At 38.8% G+C, this 12,841-nt stretch overlaps 1 protein-coding gene across 18 annotated transcripts in view; it reads left to right on the forward strand.

The window, feature by feature from the left end:
• The window catches only part of MEF2A (myocyte enhancer factor 2A), a 180,742-nt gene that overhangs the window by 57,547 nt on the left and 110,354 nt on the right, over positions 1 to 12,841 (forward strand). The gene's annotated exons all lie outside the window — the stretch shown is intronic.

The raw sequence follows: 12,841 nt of genomic DNA on the forward strand, positions 1-12,841 counted from the left end.
TGCTGCTTTATCTTTGTTACAGTCATTTGTTAATCACCTTTTAATTTGCATATGATTATTGTCAGGTAGAATAGAAAAATGAGTCCAAGATGGCAGAATCAGGCTGAGGGTAAAAATTAACAACAGCACAAAAGTCAATGAAAGAGGAGGTTAAGGAACAGAGTGGGAGTCTTCATCAAAAAAATATGCCCCAAACACACCCCCTTTCTCTGATTGGTCCTGCGTTTAACCAATCAGGTGGACACTGGTACAGGTCCCCTATTTGTGTAGGATGTAAATAGACCCCAGGGACAGAACAGTTATCGTATTTGCCTAGGGCTGAACCAATTAGGCTTCAAGGGGAGGAGACTAAGTATACAAAGGGATGCCAGATGGGATGGGACTCCCGCCTGGATGGATCTGCCTTTGCCTCTGGGAAGTGAACCGCCTGCTTCCTGCTTGAGTTGTAACAAAGCTGTAACTAATTTGTCCTTATGAATGCTGCCTGCTTAATAAAATCCTGCCTGAGCTACAAGTGATTCGTCGTTAAAAAGTTATCTACTACAGTGAGACAGGAACCAATGGTGACTAAATGAACCAGACATGAGAATCAGTTATAGGAATTGATTGCTCATCTTTGAATTTTGCCTCCTGTCACCCAATACTGCTGTTGGTTAGCAGTGTTTCATTGTGTGCTCAACTCACACAGCATTTCTTGTAAAGACTGCTGTGTTGTGTTGTTTAGTTGATAAGTTATGTCCGACTCTTTGCGGCCCCAGGTACCGAAGCATACCAGGCTTCCCTGTCCTTCATCATCTTCTGGAACTTTCTCTTATTCGTGTCCATTGAGTCAGTGATGGTATCTAGCCATCTCACGCACTGCAGCCCCCTTCTCCTTTTGCCTTCAATCTTTCCCATCTTAAAGTCTTTTCCAAAGAGTTGGCTCTTCTCATCAGGTGGCCAAAGTATTGGAGTTTCAGCATCAGTCCTTCCAGAGACTATTCAGGGTTGATTTCTATTAGCATTGACTGGTTTGGTCTTATAGGCCAAGGGACTCTTAAGAGTCTTCTCCAGCACCAGTTTGAAAGCATTAATTCATCTGCTCTCCGCCTTCTTTATGGTCCCACTCTCACATCTGTATGGTTCAAATCTCACATCCATACCTGACTGTTGGAAAAACCCTACCTTTGACTACATGGGCCTCTGTCAACAAAGTGACGTCTTTGCTTTTTAACACACTGTCTAGGTTTGTCATAGCTTTCCTTCCAAGGAGCAAGTGTCTTCTAATTTAATGGCTGCAGTCACTGCCCACAGTTATTTTTAGTCAAAATAAAATCTGTCACTGTTCCCACTTTTTCTCCATTTGCCATGAAGTGATGGGGCCAGATGCCATGATCTTAAGCTTTTTGAGTGTTGAATTTTTAAGACAGCGTTTTCACTCTCCTGTTTCACACTCATCAAGAGGCTCTTTAGTTCCTCTTCACTTGCTGTGCCATTGGAGTGGCATCATCTGCATATCTGAGGTTGATATTTCTCCCAGCAGTCTTCATTCCAGCTTGTGATTAATCCACCCTGGCATTTTGCATGATGGACTGTGCATATAAGTTAATAAGCAGAGTGACAATATACAGCCTTGTCATACTACTTTCGCAATTTTGAACCAGTCCATTGTTCCCTATCATGTTCTAACTGTTGTTTCTTGACCTGCATACAGGTTTCGTAGGAGGCAGGTAAGGTGGTCTAGTATTCCACCTCTGGTATTCCACGTCTTTAAGAATTTTAAATTTGTTGTGATCCACACAGGCAAAAGCTTTAACATAGTCAGTGAAGCAGAATAGATGTTTTTATGGAATTCCCTTGATTTCTCTTTGATCCAAAAATTTTGGCAAAATTTGACCTCTGGTTCCTCTGCCTTTTCTAAACCCAGTTTGTACATCTGGAACTTCTTGGTTCACATATTGCTTAAGCCTAGCTTGAAAAATACTGAGCATAGCCATAGTAGCATGAGAAATGAGTGCAGTTGTCCAGTAGTTTGAACATTTTTGGCATTACCTTTCTTTGATCCCAAAGAAAGAACACTAACCTTTTCCAGTCTTGTGATCACTGCTGAGTTTTCACAGTTGCTGACACATTGAGTGCAGCACTTTAACAGCATATTTTAGGATCTGAAATAGTTCAGCTGGAATGCCATCACCTCCACTAGCTTTGTTCTTGGTACTGCTTCCTAAGGCCCACTTGACTTCATACCTGTATGTCTGGCTGTAGGTGAGTGATCACATCATTGTGGTTATCTGGGTCATTAAGATCTTTTTTTGTACAGTTCTTCTGGTATTCTTGCCACTTCTTAATATTTTCTGCTTCTGTTAAGTCCATGTGATTTCTGTCCTTTATTGTGCCTGCCTTTGCATGAAATGTTTCCTTGATATTTCTAATTTTCTTAAAGAGAAATAGTCTTTCCTGTTCTGTTTTCCTCTATTTCTTTGCATTGTTCACTTAGGAAGGATTTTGTACGTCCTCTCGCTGTTCTTTGCTTCTTTGCATTCAGATAGGTATTTCTTTCCTTTTCTCCTTTGCTTTTCGCTTCTCTTCTTTTCTCAGCTACTTTTAAGGCCTCCTCAGACAACCATTTTGCCTTTTTGCATTTCTTTTTCTTGTGGATGGTTTTGATCATTGCCTCCTATATAAAGTTACAAACGTCTGTCCATAGTTCTTCAGGCACTCTATCAGATCTAATCCCTTGAATTTATTTGTCACTTCCACTGTATAATCGTAAGGGATTTGATTTAAGTCATACCTAAATGGCCTAGCGGTTTCCCCTACTTTCTTCAACTCAAAGTCTGAATTTTTCCATAAGGAGTTTGTGATCTGAGCCACAGTCAGCTCCTGGTCTTATTTTTGCTGACTGTATAGAACTTCTTCATCTTCAGCTGCAAAGAATATAGTCGATCTGATTTTGGTATTGACCTTCTGGTGATATCCATGTGTAGAGTTGTCTCTTGTGTTGTTGGAAGAGGGTGTTATGATCAGTGCGTTCTCTTGGCAAAACTCTGCTAGCCTTTGCCCTGCTTAACTTGGTACTCCAAGGCCAAACTTCCCTTTTACTTCACGTGTCTCTTGACTTCCTACTTTTACTTTCCTGTGCCTTAGTATGAAAAGGACATCTTTTTTTGGTGTTAACTTCTGGAAGGTCTTGTAGGTCTTCATATAGCTGTTCAACTTCAGCTTCTTCAGCATTAGTGTTTGGTCATAGACTTGGATTACTGTGATATCGAATGATTTGCTTTGGAAACAAACTGAGCGTATTGTGTTGTTTTCAAGATTTTACCCAAGTACTGCACTTCGTAATCACTGTTTAAGGAAACATTAGTGTCATTTGATTTTTTTCCTACCAGCTTTTGTAGCAGTGTATTTCTCCCATGTTCTGCCAAAGGTGAATTAGTTCTTGTGTCCTGTCTCCTCAGAGAGGCTTGTCATCCTTTATAATTTACATGGTTGTCTTGCAACCTCAGCTTCTTGATAGGTTCAGTAAAATTATGCTTTTGTTAGGATAGGAGCCTCTAATGTTTTTAATGTCCTTGTTCTCAGTCGCTTCAGTTGTGTCCAACTCTTTGAGACCCTATGGACTATAGCCAACAGGCTCCTATGTCCATGGGATTCTATAGGCAAGAATACTGGAGTGGGTTGCTATGCCCCCTTACATGGGATCTTCCTGATCCAGGGATTGAACCTGCTTCTCCTGCAAGGCAGATTCTTTACCACTGAGCCACCAGGGAAGCCTTAACATCCTTAGCTGAAGTGAGTGTTGTTTTTTTTTTAATAGATAAAGTCCTTTCTTTTATAAAGTTTAGAGTGTTGCAAAAAATGTTAATATCAATTAGGTAATTAATGTGTATATTTTCTTAAAATATATGTTTTAGGGGTTTTGGCTGTATGTTCTTTGGACGTATACACTGAAATTAATTGAAATTGAATGAATCATATCTTGGGATGATAGAAATGTAATGAAAATATGTCAAAATTTTGGGGATGCATTATTTGTTGTTAATTACATAAAATCTTTTCTGCCCTAAAAATAATCAGTTGTTGTCTTGAGTTCCTTTAGGAGTGAAAGGCTGGACTCTGTTAGGAGTCTTCCTTCTATTTGTAATGGCCAGAGTAAAATGAAGTAAAGTGTAGCAGGTTAAAGATTTTTGTTCTCTGTTCTGTCTGTAGAAGAAAACGATGCTAAGCTAGAATGCTACATAGAGCTAGAATATTCATGTGAGAATGGTCAAGTCTCTTTTTGTGTCTGTGCTTTTTATACCTTTATTATTTTTTAACTGAACATTGAAACACTTGAAGATTTTTTCTTACCCTTGGCTGTTCTAAAAATATGTTGTTTCTAATTGTTATCAATAAATACCTTATCAGTTAAACTGGGCAAATTTCACTGAGTTCAAAGTATTACTTTCCTTATGGTCTTGTATGTCTTGATATCTGGAAATCTAATTATCTTGAAAATAATGCAAAGTTTTTACCTTCCTGGAAGTGTCCTTCCTTCTAATAATAATGTTGAAAATGCAATCCTTGCCTTGCATAACTGTCATGTAAAACACTGTGCTAGGATGCCTTTCTTGGTCTCACTTCTTTTCCTGACCAACTTTGGGACTGAGGAGACTTCTTTTTGCTTCTGGACACAGTTTACTTATGTAATAGGAAAATATTGGAATTCATGTCTCTCTCTAACTATTGAGCGTTAATCATTATTAAGTAATAATAAGGCTTAGGGAAAAGTGTTTAATGTAGATGCATGGTAATAAGAATTGTTATGAGTGATTTTCTGAGAATCCAGTCAAAGATGGGAAAGTTTCCCTCATACTCTTGTTGAGATGTCACTGGAAAACAGTAATGATTGTTGCCTGGCTCTTGACTTTCAGTTGATTTTTTTATCGCACATTTAGCTACAAAATATGTATATATAATTAATTTTTTAAAATTAACCAACACAAACTTTTGGAATGACAGAGTAATGGTACTGCTGGGCACCTGTGGAATTGTTACTATGTCCTTACTATGTGGATAGGCCAGACAGATCCCTCCCTTCAGTTTCAAAAGATTTGCCATGATTACTGTAAGAGTGACAGCTGAGAGTCATGCGCTTTCACATTTCATTTGAGAGGATTTGGGTAAATTGATGTAGCATTTTTTTGTTTGTTTGCAGCATTTTCTGGTTTTCCTAAAATTACAAAAACACAGTAGAAAATAGTGTCTTATTGGACCAGGGAAGTCAGTTTGGAGAAATAGTTTTTCCCACTCCCATAGTGACATCTTTAGGGCTTTCTGGTGACTCAGACAGTTAAAGAATCTTCCTACAATGCAGGGTTCAATCCCTAGGTTCAATCCCTAGGTCAGGTTTCGATTCCTAGATGAGGAAGATCCCATGGAGAAGGGAATGGCTACTCCAGTATTCTTGCCTGGAGAATTCCATGGACTGAGGTACCTGGCGGGCTGCAGTCCACAGGGTCACAAAGAGTTGGACACGACTGAGTGACTAACACTTTCACTTCACTTTCAGTGACATCTTTAAAAATTTTTTGGATGTCCTTGAAATTTATACACTGATGGTTTATGTTGTCTGCATAGTATTCACAAAGGTAAAATCAGTCTTTGTTCAGCAGAGATTATAATCTTCAAATGATTTTGTATGTTTCATTTTAGAAGTATGTAAATATTAATTAGAATTGTGGAATGTTAGAGCTGAAGTCCTGGCTAACATTCAGATCGGATCAAATCAGATCAGTCACTCAGTCGTGTCCGACTCTTTGCAACCCCATGAATCGCAGCACGCCAGGCCTCCCTGTCCATCACCAACTCCCGGAGTTCACTCAGACTCACCTCCATCGAGTCAGTGATGCCATCCAGCCATCTCATCCTCTGTCATCCCCTTCTCCTCTTGCCCCCAATCCCTCCCAGCATCAGAGTCTTTTCCAATGAGTCAACTCTTCGTATGAGGTGGCCAAAGTACTGGAGTTTCAGCTTTAGCATCATTCCTTCCAAAGAAATCCCAGGGCTGATCTCCTTCAGAATGGACTGGTTGGATCTCCTTGCAGTCCAAGGGACTCTCAAGAGTCTTCTCCAACACCACAGTTCAAAAGCATCAATTCTTCGGCACTCAGCCTTCTTCACGGTCCAACTCGCACATCCATACATGACCACTGGAAAAACCATAGCCTTGACTAGACGAACCTTTGTTGGCAAAGTAATGTCTCTGCTTTTGAATATGCTATCTAGGTTGGTCATAACTTTCCTTCCAAGGAGTAAGTGTCTTTTAATTTCATGGCTGCAGTCACCATCTGTAGTGATTTTGGAGCCCAGAAAAATAAAGTCGGACACTGTTTCCACTGTTTCCCCATCTATTTCCCATGAAGTGATGGGACCAGATGCCATGATCTTCATTTTCTGAATGTTGAGCTTTAAGCCAACTTTTTCACTTCCACTTTCACTTTCATCAAGAGGTTTTTTAGTTCCTCTTCACTTTGTGCCATAAGGGTGGTGTCATCTGCATATCTGACAATCCCGGCAATCTTGATTCCAGCTTGTGTTTCTTCCAGTCCAGCGTTTCTCATGATGTACTCTACATATAAGTTAAATAAACAGGGTGACAATATACAGCCTTGATGAACTCCTTTTCCTATTTGGAACCAGTCTGTTGTTCCATGTCCAGTTCTAACTGTTGCTTCCTGACCTGCATACAAATTTCTCAAGAGGCAGATCAGGAGGTCTGGTATTCCCATCTCTAAGAAGAATTTTATGCAAATTGCATTTATTCTTTAGAATGTCCATATGATACATACATATGTTATTATTATCCATAGTTTATAGTTTTGCATAGAGAAGTCAGGTGATATTTCCAAGGTCACACAAAGCCAGGTAGAAATATCAGTGGTTTCACATTAGATTTAGGATAAAGTTCATATCTCCTGCTTACATCTCCAGTTTGTCTTTTTTCATTATCCTACCTGTGGCACAACCATTTCATCTCCTTATATATAGTTTTGTTAAAGTTTCATATTGTCTTTCATACCATGTACTCTCTATCCCAGTAAATATGTTAATAAACTTGAAATCAAACAAACCAATTAAATGAAATAGTTGCTCCCTCCTCTTGTTGTCATTGTTCAGTCGCTAATTCGTGTCCAACTCTTTGCGACCCCATAAACTGTAGCACACCAGGCTCTTCTGTTCTCCACTAGCTTACAGAGTTTGCTAAGTTCATGTTCACTGAGTCAGTGATGCTATCCAACCACCTCATTCTCTCCTGCCCCCTTCTCCTTTTGGCTGCAATCTTTCCCATCATCAGGTCTTTTCCAGTGAGTCGACTCTTGGCACTAGGTGGTCAAGATAATGGAGCTTCAGCTTCAGCGTTGGTCCTTCTGGTAAATCTTCAAAAGCACCACAATTCAAAAGCATCAATTCTTTGGTGCTCAGCCTTCTTTATGGTCCAGCTTTCACATCTGTACAGGACTCCTGGAAAAACCATAACATTGACAATACAGATTTTTGTTGGAAAAGTGATGTCTCTGATTTTCAGTACACTGTCTAGGTTTGTCATAGCTTTTCTTTCAAGGAGCAAGTGTCTTTTAATTTCGGGGCTGCAGTGACCAACTGCAGTGATTTTGGAACCCAAGTAAATAAATCTGTCACTGCTTCCACTTTCCCCGCTTCTATTTTCTCCCTTTTACTGTGTTTGTAAATTTTATATATTTATGTTTGTTTCGGAGAAGGCAATGGCACCCCACTCCAGTACTTTTGCCTAGAAAATCCCATGGACCAAGAAGCCTGGTGGGCTGCAATCCATGGGGTCTCGAAGAGTCGGACACGACTGAGCAACTTCACTTTCACTTTTCACTTTCATGCATTGGAGAAGGAAATGGCAACCCACTCCAGTATTCTTGCCTGGAGAATCCCAGGGACGGGGGAGCCTGGTGGGCTGCAGTCTATGGGGTCGCACAGAGTCGGACACACTAAAGCGATGCAGCAGCAGCAGCAGCATGTTTTGGAACGTAGCACTATATTGACATTTATTCCCATGGCTCTCTTAAAGACAGAAAGTTTTTTTAGTTTTTATTTTAAACGTTCATATTTGGTTTCTTAGTATTTAGCCTAGTGCCTAATACTCAATATTTGCTGGTTCTATGATATGTTACTCTGAACTTTGTAACTTTGAGACTGTTACTTCTAAACATTAGTTTCTCTTGTCCATAAAATGAATAGGATTAACATGTCTGTTCTTTTTTTCTCCTTTAAAATTCAATACTTGTAAGTTTTATTATGTTGATTTTATTTGTCAAGCTTTTGGTATTAAGCCTGCTTTCATCATATTATGTTAATAAATAGTATATGTTACAATGATATTTAGTGAGGAAAATGAAGGTGATCTCTATGAATTGATACAATAAGTGAAAAAGAAGATACAATAAGTGAGAAAAGTAAAGTTGCAAAAGAGGAGGCACATAGAATTACTTCCATGTTTGAAAGAAAATACCATGTCTGTATAACGTATCTATATTATCTTAGTTTTATAGAGAAGAAACACAGAAAAGGTAAACTAGTAAATGTTGAAATTGGTTACCTGTAAGAGGAGGGAAGGGGAAAGAGATAGGGATAAGTGGACAGTTGCTTTGATTCTAGGTTTCAGTATATTTTTGATGTGTATAAATTTGTTAATATTCTGCATATTAAAAAATTAAAAGGATACGGGGGGAAAAATCCTAGAACTGAATGTGCATAGAAGTGAACTCATTTGTGTATATAGTAGGTGAATAGCTACCATCACTCAGAATAGGGGGAAGCAACTGATCCAAATAATTTTTGAACATAGTACTTGACGATATCTCCTTATTCTATGTAAAAAAGAACCTATGGAGCTCTTCCAGTGATTTGGGGTTGGGGGGTGGCTGATAATACTATATGTGAGTTGGTCTGCCCAGGTGGAGCCAGTGGTAAAAAATCTGCCTGCCAGTGCAGGAGACGTAAGAGATGTGGGTTTGATCCCTGGCTTGGGAAGATCCCTTGGAGTAGGAAATGACAGCCCACTTCAGTATTCTTGGAAAATTCCATAGACGGGAGCCTGGCTGACTACAGTCCACTACAGTTCATGGGGATGCAAAGAGTTGGACATGACTGAGCACACACATGCACACACACAGTTTAAGTGGGACAGTTTAAAACTGCTTTGTGTGTATGGTAGGCAGCGCTTCTGTGCCAGGGGCTTCTGACGCCTTGAGGAAGACAACTTTTGGATATATTTTATTTTTTATTATTTATTTTTATTAGAATACAGTCACTTTACAGCACTGTATCAGTTTCTGCTGTACAGCGAAGGGAATCATCAGTACATACACATACATTTCCTCCCTTTTGGATTTCCTTCCTATTTGTGTCACCAGAGAGCACTGAATAGAGTTCCCTGGGCTGTAGAGGAGGTTCTTAGTAGTTATCTATTTTATATGTGAAAGTGAAAGTCACTCCGTTGTATCTGACTCTTTGTGACTCCATGGATTATACAGTCCATTGAATTCTCCAGGCCAGAGTACTGGAGTGGGTAGCCTTTTCCTTCTCCAGGGGATCTTCCCAACCCAGGGATTGAACCCAGGTCTCCCGCATTGCAGGCGGATTCTTTACCAGCTGAGCCACAAGAGAGGCCCGTTTTATACATAGTAGTGTATATGTCATTCCTAATCTCTTAGTTCATCCCATATCCCCCTCACCCTTCCCCTTGGTATCGATACATTTGTTCTGTATGTCTGTGCCTATTTCTGCTTTGCATATAAGATCATCTGTACCATTTTTCCAGATTCAACTTATATGAGTTAATATATGATAATTTTTTCTCTTTTTCTAACTTTACTCTGTATGACAGTCTCTAGGTTCATCCATGATTATTTTATTGTTTTAATGACTGATAATATTCCATTGTGTATATATGTACTGCATCTTTATCCATTCATCTGCTGATGGACATTTAGGTTGCTTCCATGTCATGTCTATTGTAAATAGTCCTGCAGTGAACATTGGGGCGCATGTATCATTTTAAATTATGGTTTCTCTAAATATATGCCCAGGAATGGGATTTTTGGGTCATATGGTAGTTTTATTTTAGTTTTTTGAGGAACTTTCATACTGTTCTCTATAGTGGCTGTATCAATTTACATTCCACCAACAGTGTAAGTGGGTTCCCTTCTCTCTATACCTTCTTCAGCATTTATTATTTGTAGATGTTTTTAATGGGGGCCATTCTGACTGGTGTGAGGTCATACCTCATTCTAGTTTTGATTTTCATTTCTCTAATAATTTGTTATGTTAAGCATCGTTTCATGTGTTCATTGGCCATCTGCTGTATCTTCTTTGGAGAAATGTCTGTTTAGGTCTTCTGTCCATTTTTTGATTGGTTTGTTTGTTTCTTGATATTGAGCTGCATGAGCTGTTTGTATATTTTGGGGGATTAATCTTTTGTCTGTTGTTTCACTTGGAAATATTTTCTCCCATTCTGAGGGTTGTCTCTTTTGTCTTGTTTATGGTTTCCTTTGCCTTACAAAAGCTTTTAGGTTTAATTAGGTCCCATTTGTTTATTTTTGTTTTTATATTCATTGCTCCAGGAGATTGCTCAAAAAAGATCTTGCTGCATTTTATGTCAAAGAGTGTCCTGCCTGTATTTTCTTCCAAGAGTTTTATAGTGTCTGAGTTCCCTTTAGGCCTTTAATCCATTTTGAGTTTTATTTTTGTATATGTTGTTAGGGAATGCTCTAATTTCATTCTTCTACATGTAGCTGTCCAGTTTTTGCAGCACCACTTATTGAAGAGACTGTATCTTGTCCACTATATATTCTTGTCTCTTTGTCATAGATTAGGTGATCGTAGGTGTGTTGGTTCATCTCTGGGCTTTCTGTCCTATTCCATTGATTTGCATCTGTGTGTGTGTGTGTGTGTGTGTGTGTGTGTGTGCGCGCGTGTGTCAGTACCACACTGTCTTGATTTCTGTAGCTTTGTAGTATAATCTGAAGTTGTGGAGCCTGATTCCTCCAGCTCTGTTTTTATTTCTCAGGATTGCTTTGACTGTTTGGAATCTTTTGTGTTTTGATACAAACTATAAAATTTTTTGTTCTGGTTTTTAAAAAAATGCCATTGGTAATTTGATAGGAATTGCACTGAATCTGGAGATTGCTTTGGATAGTATAGTCATTTTCACAATATTGATTCTTCCCATTATGAATATGGTATATTTCTCCAGCTGTTTGTGTCATCTTTGATTTCTTTCATCAGTATCTTATAGTTTTCTGTACAGGTCTTTTGACTCCTTAGGTAGGTTTGTTCCTATGTAATTTATTATTTTGGTTGTAGTGGTAAATGTGGAGAAGGCAATGGCACCTCACTCCAGTACTCTTGCCTGGAAAATCCCATGGACGGAGGAGCCTGGTAGGCTACAGTCTGTGGGGTTGCTAAGAGTCAGGCATGACTGGGCAACTTCACTTTCACTTTTCACTTTCCTGCATTGGAGAAGGAAATGGCAACCCACTCCAGTACTCTTGCCTGGAGAATCCCAGGGATGGGGGAGCCTGGTGGGCTGCCGTCTATGGGATCGCACAGAGTCGGACACGACTGAAGCAACTTAGCAGCAGCAGCAGCAGTGGTAGATGAGATTGTTTCCTGAATTTTTTTTTCTGATCTTTAGTTGTTAGTATATAGTAATGCAAGAGATTTCATGTATTGAATTTTGTATCCTTCAACTTTACTGAATTCATTGGTTGGCTCTAATAGTTTCTGGTGGCATCTTTAGGATTTTTTTTTTAGGATTTTCATTGTATCGTACCATGTCATCTACAGACAGTGACAGTTTTACTTCTTTTCTAACATGGATTCCTTTTATTTCTTTTTCTTTGATTGCTGTGGCTAGGACTTCCAAAACTATGTTAAAGAATAGTGGTGAGTGGGCACTCTTGTTTTTTTCCTTTCAAAGAGAAGACACTTTCTGTTTTTCACCATTGAGAGTAGTGTTTGCTTTGGGTTTGTCACATTGTTGTTCAGTTGTTAAGTTATGCCCGACTCTGTGGTTTTTATTATGCTGAGATATGTTCCCTTTGTGCCCACTTTCTGGAGAGTTTTTTTTTTTTTTTTTAATCGTAAATGGATATTGAATTTTGTCAAAAGCTTTTTCTGCATCTGTTGAGATGATCATATGGTTTTTATTCTTCAGTTTTTTAATAGGGTGTCTTACATTGGTTGATTTGTATATATTAAAGAATCTTTGCATCCCTGGGATAAATACCACTTGATCATGGTGTATAATCCTTTTAAGGTGGTGTTGGATTCAGTTTGCTAGTATTTTGTTGAGGATTTTTTGTCTTTGTTTACCAGTGATACTGACCTGTAATTCTGATTTTGGTATTAGAGGATGGTGGCCTCATAGAATGAGCTTGGAGTGTTGCTCCCTCTGTAATTTTTTTTTTTTTAGAAGGATTTGAGAAAGATAGGTCTTAGCTCTTCTGTAAATTGATAGAATTCAGCCATGAAGCCACCTGGTCCTGGACTTCTGTTTGTTGGAAGATTTTAAATCGTAGTTTGAATTTTATTACCTGTGACTGTGCTGTTTATATTTTCTATTTCTTTCAGGTTCAGTCTTGAAGATTTTGTTTTTCTAAGAATTTGTACATTTCTTCCAGGTTGTCCATTTTATCAGCATATAGTTGCTTGTAGTAGAACGTTTGTATTTCTGCAGTGTCAGTTGTAACTTCTTTTTTGTTTCTAACTTTATTGATTTGGGTCCTCTCCCTTTTTTTTCTTGTTGAGGCTGGCTAAGGGCTTATCAATTTTGTTTATCCTCTCA

This window comes from Bos grunniens, chromosome 21 (assembly GCF_055505025.1).
Source record: "Bos grunniens cultivar Pamir isolate PY7600 chromosome 21, Bosgru_T2T1.0, whole genome shotgun sequence".
Taxonomy (NCBI): domain Eukaryota; kingdom Metazoa; phylum Chordata; class Mammalia; order Artiodactyla; family Bovidae; genus Bos; species Bos grunniens.